This window comes from Thalassophryne amazonica, chromosome 13 (assembly GCF_902500255.1).
Source record: "Thalassophryne amazonica chromosome 13, fThaAma1.1, whole genome shotgun sequence".
In the NCBI taxonomy this organism is placed as follows: domain Eukaryota; kingdom Metazoa; phylum Chordata; class Actinopteri; order Batrachoidiformes; family Batrachoididae; genus Thalassophryne; species Thalassophryne amazonica.
Window position 1 is genome coordinate 63,616,870 of NC_047115.1, and position 17,404 is coordinate 63,634,273.

The 17,404-nt window shown below is 42.3% G+C and overlaps 1 protein-coding gene across 13 annotated transcripts in view; it reads left to right on the forward strand.

Moving 5' to 3' along the window:
- The first annotated feature begins 9,468 nt into the window (after window positions 1–9,468).
- LOC117523394 (regulating synaptic membrane exocytosis protein 1-like) overlaps window positions 9,469–17,404 on the forward strand; it is a 343,959-nt gene continuing 336,023 nt past the window's right edge. For 11 of the 13 annotated variants that reach the window (XM_034184908.1, XM_034184909.1, XM_034184910.1 and 8 more), the window contains exon 1: window positions 9,469–9,728. The gene's annotated coding sequence lies outside the window, so the exon portion shown is untranslated. The remainder of the gene's footprint in view (window positions 9,729–17,404) is intronic. The other 2 variants (XM_034184905.1, XM_034184915.1) reach the window with 2 other exon arrangements.

Consider the following 17,404-nt stretch of genomic DNA (forward strand, 5'->3'; position numbering starts at 1 on the left):
AACTTGTGCCAATTACCAATACAGATCTGGCTGTATCCACTGTGGCGACCCCGAACAAAAAATCGGCTGAATGAACAACATAAACAGTGATTTTGAGGACACTGACCTTATGTTAATGAGATTCAAACTAAGGACCTCAGCGGGGTTGACAATTGGACTGTTGGGACTTGGGGGTGGTTCCAGAGTAGTATATATAAAATGCCTAAAATTAGGCCCTCAAGACACCCAGACAACCAAAAGAAACTATAGGCATTTTTCATTAGAAAGGTGAACAATACAGCTGTTTTCCACTTAGTTTTCCATAGCACCTTGTGTTCACATTGTGTCAGGACTGGTGTCTCTTCTTTGAAGTGTGTTCTGCAAAAAAGAAAAAAAAAAGAAAGAAAAAGAAAAATAGGATATTTTAAAATAAGGTTGTAGCTCATTGTCTAACCTTCCTGAGGTTAGAAACTAATGTCGATTGTTTTTCTACAATGTTTCTCTTAATGAGCCATTTACCGGAGGGGGAGGTTTCTGTCCTCTGTGAGTTTCACAGGTGGACCGTCCCAGTCAAACTCCTCACCTGACACTGTCCCCAGAGCGGGACATACCCAGCAGGGCTGGGCACTTGACATCAGAAGCGAGAGCTGCTCGGATCACCTCCTCGGGCTGTAGTGACCCACAGCAAAAAAAGAATCATTTTTTGCGGTGATAGGGTTTGCAATTAAGATTTCATGCAGTAATTGATCTGTAAACTGAAATCCAGAAGCTACTTAAGCTGAAAAAAAAAAACACATATATACAACCCCAAATCCAATGAAATTGGGACGTTGTGTGAAATATAAATAAAAACAGAATACAGAATACAATGATTTTCAAATCTTCTTCAATCTATATTCAATTGAATACACCACAAAGACAAGATATTTAATGTTCAAACTGATAGACTATTTTGTTTTTGTGCAAATATTTTCTCATTTTGAAATGGATGCCTGCAACACATTTCAAAAAAGCTGGGGCAGGGGCAACAAAAGACTGGGAAAGTTGATGAATGCTCAAAGAACACCTGTTTGGAACATTAATCAGGTGAACATGTCAGTTGGAAACAGGTGAGTGTCATGCCTGTTTAAAGTGTTAAAAGAAGCATCCCCAAAAGGCTCAGCTGTTCACAAGCAAAGATGGGGTGAGGATGACCACTTTGTGAGAACAATTTTAAGAACAATGTTTCTCAGCGTTCAATTGCAAGGAATTTAGGGATTCCATCATCTACAGTCCATAATATAATCAGAAGATTCAGAGAATCTGGAGAACTTTCTACACGTAAGCGGCAAGGCCGAAAACCAACATTGAATGTCCGTGACCTTCGATCTCTCAGGCGGCACTGCATTAAAAACCAACATCATTGTGTAAAGGATCTTACTGCTTGGGCTCAGGAACACTTCAGAAAACCATTGTCAGTTAACACAGTTCCTCACTACATCTACAACTCAAGTTAAAACTGTACCATGCAAAGTTCAGCAGGATTAATGAAATCTAGCAATGCAGGTATGCACTGAAACACAACTTAAAAGGATTTTTGGCCCTGGTGTAGGGTTGTGTACAGCTACGGAGGCTTGAAGTACGGTAGCACAGTGTTGCATAGACTTATATACTGTAGCGGAGTGTTGTGTGACTTGCGTGGAACACTGCACCCGGTGCTCCATGCCGAAAGTCTGTGAAAAAATTAAATATGTTTAATTTAATTACATTTTTTTGTGCTCTGAACACAAATGTGGATGGAATCTGGCAAGCTTGGGGATCAGACATCAAACTTCTACACTCACTTCTACACAAGTCCATGCACTCATATTGTCTTTCCCACAGTGGCAGTGCTCAGTAAAGCAAACAACCTTCTTTCTCTGTGGCACACATGCGCCCGCGTTTGTTCAGATGGCAGCGTCAGAAAACCCGTCACACCGGTCAGTCTTTACAGCAGAATTTCTGACATCTGCACTGGCAAACTACATGTGATGATGTGAGGCATGGTCATTTTTCTATGTTGATACAGAGAATAATTTACTTAAGACTACAACAAGGTTTTGCTGTTTTGCACAGCTTTATATTCAAACAGGAAAGCCTGGCTCTTATGGCAGCTTAAAAAGTTAAACGGATGAGCTAGATTTGAATATCCAGCTAGAAAGCAATTTGGATTCAACCTGATCCAAGCCAGATTGCCAACCCCAGTCTGAACGTGGTTTTACGTAGCTGCACGTTGATGCAGACAGTGAGGTAGTTGACAATGTCAGTTTGCATAAAGCCAGTGGAAAGCTAATCCCACTGAAGAATTTTTTAAAATTTTTTAAAAGTTTAAAAACAAAGTGTTTGTCTGTGCCCTTTCCAGTGAACAGAGACAGATTTAGATTGATATTCTGGAACATCCACCTAAGTGATCCAGATGAGGATGTAGAAAATGAGAGAAAAAAGGGAACACCAGGTCATGACAAACTATTTCGAGTTAGACCTCTTTATGATGACATCCTCAGTGCCTGCCAGGCTTATTACCACCCAAGGAGGGAGCTGGCAGTGGATGAAAGGATGGTGGCGACGAAGGCAAAAACTAGAATGACTCAAAATTTGAAGGATAAGCCAACAAAATGGGGCAGGAAACTTTTTGTGTTGGCTGTTTCAAGTAATGGCTGCACACTCAAGTTCACCATTTACACTGGCAAGACTGTAACCACAAGTGAGCACAGGCTGTCATACTATATGGTGATGAACCTGATCCACCCATCCTCACTTGGTACTGGGTACCACATTTACATGGACAATTTTTCCATGAGTCCCAAACTGTGGAAACTGGACCTGGCTAACATGAGGTTTGGGGCATGTGGCACATACAGAGAGAACAGATGAGGATGCCCCAGAGGGAGGGCAAATGCTCTCAAAAAAATCTGAAAGAGGATCTATAAGATGGATAAGAGAGGGACCTCTGGTGTTTGTAAAGTGGATGGATACATGGAAGGTGTCTGTATGCTCCACCATCCATCATGCGTTATCGGGTGAGACAGTGTGGAGAAGGGTAAAGGGAGGGAAAGATGGACGCTGGACAGTGGAAGACATTCCCTGTCCTACCCCAATGCTGGCTTATAATAAAAATATGGGTGGAGTCGACCTATCTGACCAGCTCATCCAGTACTACTCCACCCATCGGAAAACTGCACGCTGGTACAGGACAGTGTTGCTGCACTTCTTTGACACTGCACCCACAAATGCATTCATCTTGCATCGTGAGATTAGCAGTGTCAGGCAAGTGCAGCCCATGACACACAAGGACTTTATGGTGGAGCTGGTGTGTCAACTGTGTGGCACAGACAAAACAGGTGTCCCACAGAACAGGAGCCAGAACTACATTCCTGTGCCAATTGTGACAGACACAGATCCTCGCCAAAAAGCCACAAAAGGCTGATTGATGTGCCAATGGTGCCTTCAGGTGGACAACAAGAGGAGTGACACACAGTGGAAGTGTCAGGCCTGCTATGTGCCCCTCTGTGTTGTGTTGGCCAGGAATTGTTTTTCTGAGTGGCACAAATAATTTGTGTTGCATCTTATTTTGACATCTGATTGTTTTGTAAATAGTTTAGTGTTACCATTTCCTGCACTATATGTTTTTGAAATGTACAATTTATATTTACATTCTAAATCTTACTGTGATATCTGTTTTGTAAATAATTGTACAAAAAAATGCCTGAAGTATTTCCTGCATTTATGTAAATAGCTGTATTTAACTTTACTTTTTTTGCTACATTTATACATATGTTTATGAAATTTACAATTTATATTTACACTTTAAGTTATGAAAAAGGTTTGTTAAACAAGTTTGTGGTTTTCACAGTCAAGAAAACAAACTTTTTTTCTACTTGGATTTTATGTTTTGTGTGATTTTAGGTTCACTGTGTTAATAAAGTAGGTCAGAATGAATGAGAAACTGTAAAGTCACACAGATGTGGTTGTGGTGAAAAGAATGACACCAAACAAGGCCAGGTAAACACTTTTTAAAGGTAAATTATAAAGGTAAAACCAAAAGTAGTCAAAAACGGCCGATTATACCCTGGACTCCAGAGAGTTAAATATGCCCATAGAGAGAAAAGAAGACCCACGCCATCAGCACAGTAAATTTGGTGTCGGTAGGATCAAAACTGTAGATTTCTATAAGTGTCTCACACACACACACACACACACACACACACACACACACACACACACACACACACACACACACACACACACACACACACACACACACACACACCTGCTATATAAGGTTGTGGCTGGAAATTTACATGCATTTTGGGCTTTTCATGATTTCCTTGAAGTGTTCTTTTGTCAGGGTGGGATGATTGTACAGCATACATCATTATTGACTTAAAAAAATTAATTTATTTGGGTTCTTCTCGAATCCACACAGGGTCAAAATTCTACATCAAATACCCCAACTAATGTTTGGTTAAATGTCCCTTAGCAAGCTGAACCTCACCCAGAGGCTTTTTTTTTTGGTAGACATCGACAAGCTTCTGGCATAATTCCGGCTGGATATGTGATCACTCCACTTGGCAAAACTGGAAGAATTTATTAAAATTGATTGGCTTCCTGGCACAGACCCAGCGTTTAAGCATAATCCACAAATTTTCAATCGGGGTGAAGCTTAATATTGTTGGTAAGGTTGGTAAGATTAGACCTTACTTATGAGATGCGCCTTGAGGCAGCTTTGTTGTGATCTGGCGTTATGTAAATGAAATAAATTAAATTATTTCCTACTACTTTTTACTCTTTATTTTACTTTGTCTTTTATTTGTTTTATTGCCTTTTGCAATTTAATTGTTACTTTTAATTGATTTATTTATGATTGGGGCAACTTGGTGCCCATTTTTAAATTATGTACAGCACTTTGGTCAACTGCTGTCATTTTAAATGTGCTTAAGAAATAAAGGTTGAGTTGACTAATATTGACCTGTTTTATCCAACTTACAACCAGTTTTGATATGTGTTTGGTATCATTGTCCAACACCCAATTGTGGCAAAGTTTCAACCGTCTAACTGTTGATTTGAGGTGATGTTGAAGAATTTGGAAATTGTCCTCTTTTTTTATTATTCCATCAACTTTGTGAATTGCACCAGTACCACTGGCAGCACAACAGCCTCAGAGCATGACACTACCAACACCATGTTTGACAGTTGGTACAGTGTTTGTTGAAAGCATCGCCTTTACTCCTCCAAACATACCTCTTGACACTGTGGGCAAATAGCTTAATCTCTGTATAGTCTGATCATAAATTTTTTTCTCCAGAAGGTATTTGGCTTGTCCATGTGGCAGTTGCAAATTTCACTCTAGGTTGAAGGTGTCGATTTTGGAGCAGGGGCTTCTTTCTCAGTCAGCACCCTCTCTGTGGATGGTGATGGAAAGCTCAGCTCACTTCACTATGGACAGTGACACTGGTGTTCCAGCAGTTTCTAATTCATGGCAGACCTGAGCCTTGGTGGTTTCTGGGTTGTTCTTGAACATCCAATTTCCTCTCATCTGAGGGTAACAGTATGGGTCAGATCTGATAAGCTTGTACTTACATACAGTTGGTTGAACTGTTGATCTTGGCATCTGCAGTTGTTTAGAAATGGCTCCAAGAAACCTTCCCAATTTGTTTAAACCTACATTGTCCTTCTTAGATCTTCACTGAGTTCCTCAGACTTTCCCAGTGTTCTGAGTCCAATGAGTGCTGTCAAACAGATTTATTTTTTTTTGCTGGCAAAGAGAAACTGCCAGTTGTAGTCAATCATGATCAATGACAAGGTGTTAATAGGCCTTGGCCTTGTCATATTAAAAGACATTGTAGAAGCTGTAGCACCACTTATTAAAAGATTTAAGTTAAAATACTTATTTAACACATCCCCATTTTTTCCCCAGGAAATATATTTCTAAAAGTGCTATTGACATGAAATTTTCACCAGATGATGATAACAACCCACATAATCCACACATACGAAGAAACCAAAACAAATAAGTACAGAAATTAAGTTATGTGTAATAAAATGGAATGACACAGGGTAAAAGTATTGAACACACTTACTGAAATGTATTTAATACTTCATACAAAAGCCTTTGTTGGTGTGATTTTGGCCCATTCTTCCACACAAACAGCCTTCAAATCTTGGAGATTCCGTGGACCTCTTCTATGAACTTTGATGTTTAGTTCTTTCCATGGATATTCTATTGGATTCAACCCAGGTGATTGGCTGGGCCATTCTTGCAGCTTCATTTTCATTCTCTGAAACCAACTGAGAGTTTCCTTGGCTGTGTGTTTGGGATTATTGTCTTGCTGAAATATCCACCCTCCTTTCATCTTCATCATCCTGGTAGATGGCAACAGATATTTTTTTTGTATCAAGAATGCTTTGGCACAATTTTTCCATTCATCCTTCCTTCAATTATCTAAGGTTTGCCAGGCTATATGCTGAAAAACAGCCTGCACCATGATGTTCCCACCTCCAAACTTCACTCTTGGTTTGGTGTTTTTGGGGTGATGCACAGTGACATTTGGCCTCCATACATGATATGTATTATGGCATCTACAGAGTTCAATTTTGGACTCATCTGATCAGATTACTCTCAGTATTTCACAGGTTTGTCTAAAAGTTGTGCAGCAAACTTTGAACAAGGTTCAGTATCGTCACCTTCCTAAAATAATGGCCTAAGTCATGTTAGGCCATTATTTTAGGAAGGTGACGATATGCTTTTTCTTCAGCAATGGAGTGTTGTGCAGTGAGCGTGCATACATTCTCATGTTTTTTCGTCCTCCCGTCACGAAATTAGTCAAATTTTTGTGACGGCATTTTTTTTTTACTCACTATTACTAACCCTACTCCTACCCCCAACCCTAACCATAACCATAACCTAATCCTACTCCTTCCCCCCACCCTAACCATAACTACCCTGACCCCCCTCCCCGCTTCACTTTTAATTTCGTGCAGCTATCACGGAATGAATTAGAATGAATTCATGCTGCCATGACGAAAATGAGGCACTTTTCGTCACAATATCACAAACCAATAGATTAATGTATATTTTGTCCTGCTGAATATGACTTGAGACTGGGTGATTATATATCGGGCTGAGTGGATCCTTGTCATTTGATTGGTGCTCTGTATGTCACATGGCATGGATTATTCGTCCCATTTGTGTTGCATTGCATTTAGAGTGCAATTTCGTTCCATTTAGCGTGCAAATGTGGTTCTGTACATTTGGTACCATTGCACTCTGCGCACGCACACACACACACACACACACACACACACACACACACACACACACACACACACACACACACACACACACACTCACACGCACACACACGCACACACACACACACACACACAAAACAAATCCACTGCACTGTAAACTGTCTGTATGCATGAAGAGCTGTTAGGAGGAAGTTAGAATGAAAAGCTGGACAAATTTCTGACATGATTTTTTTTTTAGCTGCACCGAGTAAGTACTGTCTTTTTTTTTAATTAATTAGACCCCTTCATAAGTAATTAGGCACCTTTTTATAGGCCATCAGTTGGGACTGAATCTGCTGATATTAATTTGCACTGACAAGGGGCAGGATTGCTTTCTAATTACTGATAGATTTCAGATGGTGGCTTGGCTTTGGATGCCTTTTTGCATCTCCCTTTCTTCAAGTCTTCAATACTTTTTCCTCAGTGTAATTTCACATTATTACACATAACTTAATTTATGGACATCTGTGGTTTGATTTCTTTGTATGTGTGGATTACTTGGGCTGTTATTGACATAGTGAAAATTTCATATCCATAGCACCTTTAGAAATATATTTAGTAAGAAAAATGTTTCTTTGTTCAATACTTATTTTCCCCGCTGTATATATTTCAGCTTGTATGTATAATTTTGACCCTGTGTGGATTTAAAGAAGATTTAAAGTAAATTAAAAGTTGTGCACCCAATTCTTAAGTAATTAGTGATGCAAAATCATTTCACCCTGGCAAAAGGACAGCTCAAAGACATCATTAACAGCCCCAAAATGACCATGACATTCATGTCCACAATGAGTATATGTAATTATCCGACCACAGTATATGTATTTTTTATTTATTGTTGATAAAGTTCCAAATAAGGACTCGCACCATGAGATCCATTTTCAACATCAGTGATAAACTACTAACTTCTGAAAACTGAAGCAGGGTTAATATAAAGTGCATAAAATCATACGTTTCCATGTTTCTTTCTGTATTGTTGCACAAATGAGCATTGTTTCATTTCAAGTATACAGCAAATTTTTGCTTCCTTGGGTATCATGATGGCCTGTGTGGCCACTCTCATTCAGTCTGTCTGACAATAGTTTGGATTTAGAGGGATTTGTCAGACAGTGCAACTGTCAAAGGTGCAGAACATTCAGACACTTGGTTACAATTTAATGCAACTGTGGCTGTAAAAAAAAAAAAATGGAACTTGTCCTTTAAGAACAGGCAAACTGAGACCCTTGGCCAAAGTCTGTGCTCTATGAGTGCCCTCTACTCTTCATTTCATTTTAAGCCCCCTGTTTTCAACATAATTATATTTATAACTAACTTTCCCCTCCTTTTATTTAAAGCAGTGTTGTGCTGTGATGCTTTCCACTGAGCGCACTGGATGTTTTGCGAAGAAAATCCGGATAAAATCCACAGAATGCGGACTGAGAACAGTTTGACATGAGCAGACTCCACTCGGTGATTTAGTGTAACGCTCAGTGAGCCCAACAGTGCACCCTCGAGGCAGCCTTCATCATGATTTTGTGCGCTACAGACTGGCGTGTGCGCGCATCCGAGCCCGGAGCGGAGCCCCCATTCTCAAATGAGGGTTGCGCGCTCCCGCCGCAGGAGAAGTGAGCGCGCTCGTGGGGCTGCGGTCCCATTGACTGTTCGGTCTCCCTGACAGCAGCATCAGCATCATCAGCATCATCGGCGGCGGCGGCGCTGCAAAACGAGAAGTGGCCGCCTCGCCCCGGCGCAACACGCACCGCGCGCAACGCGACCAGGAGACCCGGAACGAACGCGACTTCGGCAACCCCCCCACCCTCTCCCCCCCTGCTCCCCCTCCCACGCCCCACCCCTCTGCCCCTTTTCTGAAGGAATCGAGTCCCGCCGTTCGCCGTCATCCCGACCGATCGCCGGAGATATGGGCTCCCCGTAATACGGAGGTGGCGGAGGGGAGAGGCGGGTGGGCGGGAGGGGGGTGGGGGGAGAAGACAGCGGAGCAGCGAGAGGGAGAGGCTGAAAACAGCGACCGGGAACCGAGCCGCCACCACCACCAGTACTACTACTACGTACAACTACTACTACCACAACTACTACCGCAAGTACGGACACTGCCGCCGCCCTGGCTGCCCTCCGCCTCCGCCATGGGAACCCTGCGTCAGCCGCTCCAGCCGCCGCTTTGTCCGTGGGCCATGTCGTGATCCGTGGGCTCCGCCAGAGGGTTTTCTGTCCGTGATCCCGACCGGGGCGAACAGAGAAGGAGGAGGAGGAAAGGGAGAGAGAGAGAAGGTGGTGGTGGTGTGGAAGATGTTCGCCTCGGTGGGCCCTCGGGGCGGCTCGCGCCCACCCGTGGCCCCGGCCATCCCGGAGCCGGACCTGAGCCATCTGACGGAGGAGGAGAGGAAGATCATCATGGCTGTGCTGGCTCGGCAGCGGGAGGAGGAGGCGAAGGAGGAGGCCATGCTAAAGTAAGAGAGAGAGAGAGAGAGAGAGAGAGAGAGAGAGAGAGAGAGAGAGAGAGAGAGAGAGAGAGAGAGAGAGAGAGAGAGTTATGGATGATATAGTTGCAGTTGGTCCACCTCCATTCTGTCTTTTACACCGGACTAAATGTTTCGCTCATCCAGAATGCGCACCGTGCGTCTCTGCGTCCTGCAGGTGCTGCGCGCACGCAGTGTCCATCCACAGGAGTCCCTGCAGGCCACAAAAAAAAAAAAAAAAAAAACATGCACGGGCCCAATTCGTGCATGCACCATGCAGATCATATGTCTGAACCTCAGTTAACTTCCTCAGGAAGGAGGAGGAGGATGATGAAGGGGTGTGTCACACGCTCAGCATCCTGATAATTTACTCATCAGCACTCAGCATCATATCATCACTCTCATTCACAATAAGGGAGCAGGCTTCTTGCTCACTGAGCAGTTGCACAAGTATTTTGCACTTTGCAAATAAGTCGTGCAGCAGGAGGAGAAGTGTGAAAATAGAATAAAATAAAAATAAAAACGCACTGAAGTCTGGCGCTGAGAATAATAATAGTAAAATGCCTCCCTGTTGGGTTTTTATCTGTGCAGCATGCACCTCACCAGCTGCTGCTCCCAGCTCTGGGGTGCGGTTGAGCTTTTCCATCCTTATGCACTGTATGTAGGCCAATGCTCCTGCAACACACATCTCAGACGCTGCTGCAGAACCAGTAGGCGTACATCACAAGAACAGTAGGTTCCCATATAACATCAACACCTCACATGCACGAATAAAAGTCTTCAGATTTGTTGCTGGGATTTGCAGGACTGAATGCCAGAAACATTTCATTTCGAGGTGATGCCTTTTTCACATTTTTCTGCATGGCTTGTGCAGAGCTGCACGCATAAATGGTTAGATAGAAAGACAGACCGACCCACCTAGGGAGGCGCTCCTCCAGCTTTACGTCCCCTGTTCTATTTTAAGCCCTCTGTTTGGAATGATAGCCCAGCACTACTACGGAAGATCGATTCATTGTGTCTAAAGAAGGAAATATCTAATATATAGCTGGGCTCTAAGTGGCTATGCATCATTTTCAGTCATGCATCAGAAGTGGTGGATGCAGTTGTGTCATAGCAGCTGCAGAGCAGGCAGTTAGTGCAGCAGCAGCAGCACATCCAGGACAGCTGGCTGCTGCACCGTGTCCGCTTGTCACTGTTTGGATGAGGCCTGCCAAAGCAAAGTGTTCATCTTTACAATGGGATCTGCACTCAAAAGCTGCACTGGGTTGACTAATACCTGCACAGTGTGGGTTGTATTGCAGACCGGCTGAGAATACTCTGATGAATCTTATATCTGTGCACATCATGCACTGTGTGGCTTTGAAAGGTTACAGTATATGCATCTGTCTAGGTGTGCAGCCATGGTAACAACAATATAAATAAAACTATTAGCAAGCAATAGTTTAATGTCACTTTGAGCACATAAAACATCATTTATTATTCAGAACATAACTTATTTTGGTCTAAATACAATTCTACATTGCTATTGTGTACAATAAATTCTGAAAAGGTGGACAAACTTGCTGATTTTTATTCCCCTTACCAAAAGCATGTACTATTTGATAACCTAGTGATACAGTATATAATATATAATAATATATATAGTATATAATATATAATATATATACTCAACAAAAATATAAACGCAACACTTTTGGTTTTGCTCCCATTTTGTATGAGATGAACTCAAAGATCTAAAACTTTTTCCACATACACAATATCACCATTTCCCTCAAATATTGTTCACAAACCAGTCTAAATCTGTGATAGTGAGCACTTCTCCTTTGCTGAGATAATCCATCCCACCTCACAGGTGTGCCATATCAAGATGCTGATTAGACACCATGATTAGTGCACAGGTGTGCCTTAGACTGTCCACAATAAAAGGCCACTCTGAAAGGTGCAGTTTTATCACACAGCACAATGCCACAGATGTCGCAAGATTTGAGGGAGCGTGCAATTGGAATGCTGACAGCAGGAATGTCAACCAGAGCTGTTGCTCGTGTATTGAATGTTCATTTCTCTACCATAAGCCGTCTCCAAAGGCGTTTCAGAGAATTTGGCAGTACGTCCAACCAGCGTCACAACCGCAGACCACGTGTAACCACACCAGCCCAGGACCTCCACATCCAGCATGTTCACCTCCAAGATCGTCTGAGACCAGCCACTCGGACAGCTGCTGAAACAATCGGTTTGCATAACCAAAGAATTTCTGCACAAACTGTCAGAAACCGTCTCAGGGAAGCTCATCTGCATGCTCGTCATCCTCATCGGGGTCTCGACCTGACTCCAGTTCGTCGTCGTAACCGACTTGAGTGGGCAAATGCTCACATTCGCTGGCATTTGGCACATTGGAGAGGTGTTCTCTTCACGGATGAATCCCGGTTCACACTGTTCAGGGCAGATGGCAGACAGCTGGTGTGACATCGTGTGGGTGAGCGGTTTTCTGATGTCAATGTTGTGGATCGAGTGGCCCATGGTGGCGGTGGAGTTATGGTATGGGCAGGTGTCGAAGGTGACGAAGAACACAGGTGCATTTTATTGATGGCATTTTGAATGCACAGAGATACCGTGACGAGATCCTGAGGTCCATTGTTGTGCCATACATCCAAGAACATCACCTCATGTTGCAGCAGGATAATGCACGGCCCCATGTTGCAAGGATCTGTACACAATTCTTGGAAGCTGAAAATGTCCCAGTTCTTGCATGGCCGGCATACTCACCGGACATGTCACCCCTTGAGCATGTTTGGGATGCTCTGGACCGGCGTATACGACAGCGTGTACCAGTTCCTGCCAATATCCAGTAACTTCACACAGCCATTGAAGAGGAGTGGACCAACATTCCACAGGCCACAATTGACAACCTGATCAACTCTATGCGAAGGAGATGTGTTGCACTGCATGAGGCAAATGGTGGTCACACCAGATACTGACTGGTATCCCCCCCCAATAAAACAAAACTGCACCTTTCAGAGTGGCCTTTTATTGTGGGCAGTCTAAGGCACACCTGTGCACTAATCATAGTGTCTAATCAGCATCTTGATATGGCACACCTGTGAGGTGGGATGGATTATCTCAGCAAAGGAGAAGTGCTCACTATCACAGATTTAGACTGGTTTGTGAACAATATTTGAGGGAAATGGTGATATTGTGTATGTGGAAAAAGTTTTAGATCTTTGAGTTCATCTCATACAAAATGGGAGCAAAACCAAAAGTGTTGCGTTTATATTTTTGTTGAGTGTATATATGATATAGTATTCACAGTACTTTAATTTTCCACATTTTATGTTACAGCCTTATTAAAAAAAAAGGAAAAAAAGTGTTTGTCCGGACAAGCACCAAAATAGCAACAGGGCAGGCATATTTTTCTTTTTAAAGACCAGTGAAAAAGTTCCAATGCTAATTCACTTTCCAAGGACTTGAGTGTTGTTACAGTAGCCGGAGGACAATCAAATCTCTGCAGCTCACTCAGTCACTTTAACAGAAGCGTGTGGGTGTTGGCGGGAATTTCTCTCTTAAGTTCCCTCTGTGAACATGATGATCAGAGCCGGCCGTTCATGTTTATGGATGAGATGGTTTTGAACTGCAAATGTGTCCATGGACCTTCTGAAAACATGTGACTGTTATCTGTGGCCTGTCAGCAACAAACACTCCTTTGGTCATAGAAGACCAAAGGATTGTGTAGTGAATAATAACAGTGACAATCTATAACAGAGGTCTCAAACTGACAGCCCAAATGCCAGATTTGTCGTGTGAATTATAAAATTTCAGCCTATGCATGATGTATTTATTTATTAATTTTTGTCAGTTAAGGAAATTTTTCTTCCTGGATTATTTGCAAAGTGAAAGCAATAGCCAAAAATTGCTTAAAATGTTTAGAGATGTGAGCACTATCATATGATTGTCTTGAACTATGAGGCCCATCATATGGCAGAACATGGGAGTTGTCTTAGATTAGATTACATATAATGTTATTAATCACTTGGGAAGACTCCATCATGGAAACTGAGTATTGAAAGTGAAAGTAAAAAAAAAAAAAAAAAAAAAAAAAATTACAAATATAAATACCAGACATACTGATCACTACTTGTTCACTGGCTACTACTGTTCCTCACCTTCCCATCCCCTGTCTTCCTGTTACTCCTTCTCCCCCTGAGTGAGGAGTTGTACAGTCTGATGGCCTGAGGGATGAAGGTGTTTTTCAGTCTGTTGGTCCTGCACTTGTTAAGGAGCAGTCTGTGGCTGAAGAAGCTCCTCTGGTTGCTGATGATGGTGTGCAGAGGGTGACTGGCATCGTCCATAATGTCCAGTAGTCTTACATCCATTATAGGGAGACAATTTGTAAAAGTGTTATTTAGATAAAACTGCAACATTTATAGCTTTTTCTGCTTTTTTCTTATTCTGCCAGTCCAGGTGAGATCAGTGAGGGAATCCACCAAGACACATGACAACATTGAAAGAGCTACAAGCTTCAGTGGCAGAGTCTCTGCATAGACCAACTTTTGACTATTGCTTCAGTACTCACACACTGAAAACAAGCTGTGAAAGTTTAGATAGTTACCCCTTGCAGTCTGGCAAATTCAAGTCATGATTTGAGCTCTTCTTTTTAGACTTGTCAAGTGTCATATGAAGGGAGGCGTATACATTTGCACATTTTATATTTTGTTTTATATTTTTTCTTGTTTTGGATAATGTTGTGAATATTTGTTTTCACTTCGAAGTTTAGAGCATAATATGAGCGAAGCGTCACGCAGCGGCGCGAAGCTCACTCATGGTACAGGGCATCCTAAACAGGAAGTGACAATTTTCAAATCCACAGTAAAACAGGAAATGTTCAAATTTCAAACACTTCCTGGATTGACAGACGAGATCCCATGGAATCTTGCGGGAACTCAGTGGCAAGCACTGTCAAACACTTCCTGGCATGGGTGGAGCTAGAGCAGAGGCTGGGGTTTCATTGAACTCTCCTGAAATCTGATTGGACACAGATGATTGACATGTCACGGCACCACACGTCTGGTTGAAAGAGCTGCATTTTCAAATTAGTGAGTCACATTGACTGCTAGGTTCCTCCTGTCCAGTAGTTTGTGCTGTGTACCACAAAAAGTTCTAATCCACTTTAGTAGAAGAAGAAAAATGTTTGCTTCAGATTTGAACTGAGCACGTCTTTTGAACTATGGACTTCTAATGACACCAAACTTATATTGGTGAGTAAATGATCGTATTTTATGTCCGAAATGAGGTCCAGGTTATTAAAAGCAGCATTTCTCCATTAATTCGGGTTGCCTTATGTACACGTTTAAATTAACACACAACAGCTGGTTCATTCTCTGTTGGCTTATTAGTGCAGCAGATAACTCAAACAATCCTTCAAATGGTGATTCCATCTGCTCAAAGTGATATTAATCAGTGAAATCACCTGGTTGAGTAAGTGGCTGCAAAGAAAACCTGCACCCTCTTGCCCCTTTCTGGAACACGTTGCCCACCCCTGATTTAGACCCCTGTGTAATTCTTCAATTGACCCCTACCTGGCTGCCTCTTGAAAATTCAAGTGGCCAATCCATTTTTTTTTTTTTTAAGAGTTAATGTCTGTGGATTATTTGTGCCAAATTTGATGTTTGTATCACCATTTGCAGGATTCCACTCTAAATATTCTCTTATCTGATGCACTATATTTATTTATTCCATTTTAAATACATTTTTTTTCTAAAATTATCTTCCTTAACTCAAACTGAAATCAAATCTCTACAACTTGATATAAATGAATTAAAAATATAAAACCCAGCTTCCTGATGAAGTGGTGTAGAGGACAATTTTCTTAAAAAGAAGACCTGAAAGTTCAGCTACAATTTGACAGAAAGTACATTTGAGATGAAGTCAAGATTTGATGTTTTGGTGAAAGAAACTTTTGTATTTCTCCATAATTGATGTAAATAAAGTCCAAATGTTCATGTTTCCATCCCCTGAAAACTGGCAATAAAACTGATTATTATTTACAGGTTTTATCAAGTTTTAGAGATTTGCTTTCAGTTTGAGTTTGAGGAAGATCATTTTAGAAATTTTTATTCTTTCTTTCTTTATTTTTTGTATTTCTTGTATTTAAACAGAGGTGTCAAGTAACGAAGTACAAATACTTCGTTACTGTACTTAAGTACACTTTTTAGGTATCTATACTCCATTACTTATTTTTCTGCCTACTTCTGACTTCTATTCATTACATTTTCACATAAGTATCTGTACTTTCTATTCCTTACATTTTTAAAACAAACAGCCTCGTTACTCTTGGCTTCAGTTTAATGTTTATATATTATGTATATATACGAGGTCTATTAGAAAAGTATTCAACCTTATTATTTTTTTCAAAAACCATATGGATTTGAATCACGTGTGATTGCGCTAGACAAGCTTGAACCCTCGTACGCATGCGTGCGTTTTTCCATGCCTGTCGGTTGCGTCATTCGCCTGTGAGCAGGCTTTGAGTGAGGAGTGGTCCACCCCCTTGTCGGATTTTCATTGTCAGGAAATGGCGGAATGATTTGAGCTTTTTTTCCATCAGAATTTTTTCAGAAACTGTTAGAGACTGGCAGCTGGAAACCATTCGAAAAATTTATCTGGCTTTCGGTGAAAATTTTACGGGCTTCACAGAGAATAAGGACTGTTACTACAGCTTTAAGGACGGCTTTAAGGACGCTCGGCACGCCACGCTCCGTGCCGTCATCGAGAGCCACAAACCACCGCATCATTTCTAAACGGATGGCTCTGTGGATCCGAGACTGTTGTGTGCACTTTCTCTGGTTATCACAAGAGCTGGACATCAGCCATTTTCCGGTAGATTTCACTTTTAACAAGAGATTTTGTCATGGAAAGCCGAGCGGAGGCTTCGCGCGTCACGACCGATTTGCTGATTGAGTGAGACAAAGGAACACCTCCGTTTTGGTCTCACAGGATGGCTTTGAGATGGCGTTCAGACAGCTGTCGGTGTTTTTTCCATCAAGTGATTATCCGAGAAATTGTGGATGTGCCTGGACATGCCAGAACATGTCCCGTGAGGCTTCATCACGGCGTTGCTGTGCGCCATGCGGCACCGCCGCGACGCGCGAAGCCTCCGCTCCTCTTTCCATGACAAAAACTCCTGTAACAGTGGAATGTGCTGTTCATTTCCAAACTGGACACTGTGTTTTATCCGGGACGTCGTCTGACTAGCACAGGAATTGTGAAAAGACGTGGACATCAGCACTTTTTCGGCACATTGAGACAGACGTGCGGAGGAATGTTCTGGCATGTCCAAACTCATCCACAATTTCTCGGATAATCACTCGATGGAAAAAACACCGACAGCTGTCTGAACGCCATCTCAAAGCCATCCTGTGAGACCAAAACGGAGGTGTTCCTTTGTCTCGCTCCATCAGCAAATCCATCGTGATGCGCGAAGCCTCCGCTCGGCTTTCCATGACAAAATCTCTTGTTAAAAGTGAAATCTGCCGGAAAATGGCTGATGTCCAGCTCTTGTGATAACCAGAGAAAGTGCACATGACGGTCTGGCTCCACAGAGCCATCCATTTAGAAATGATCCGGTGGTTTGTGGCTCTCGATGGCGGCACGGAGCGTGGTGCGCTGAGCGTCCT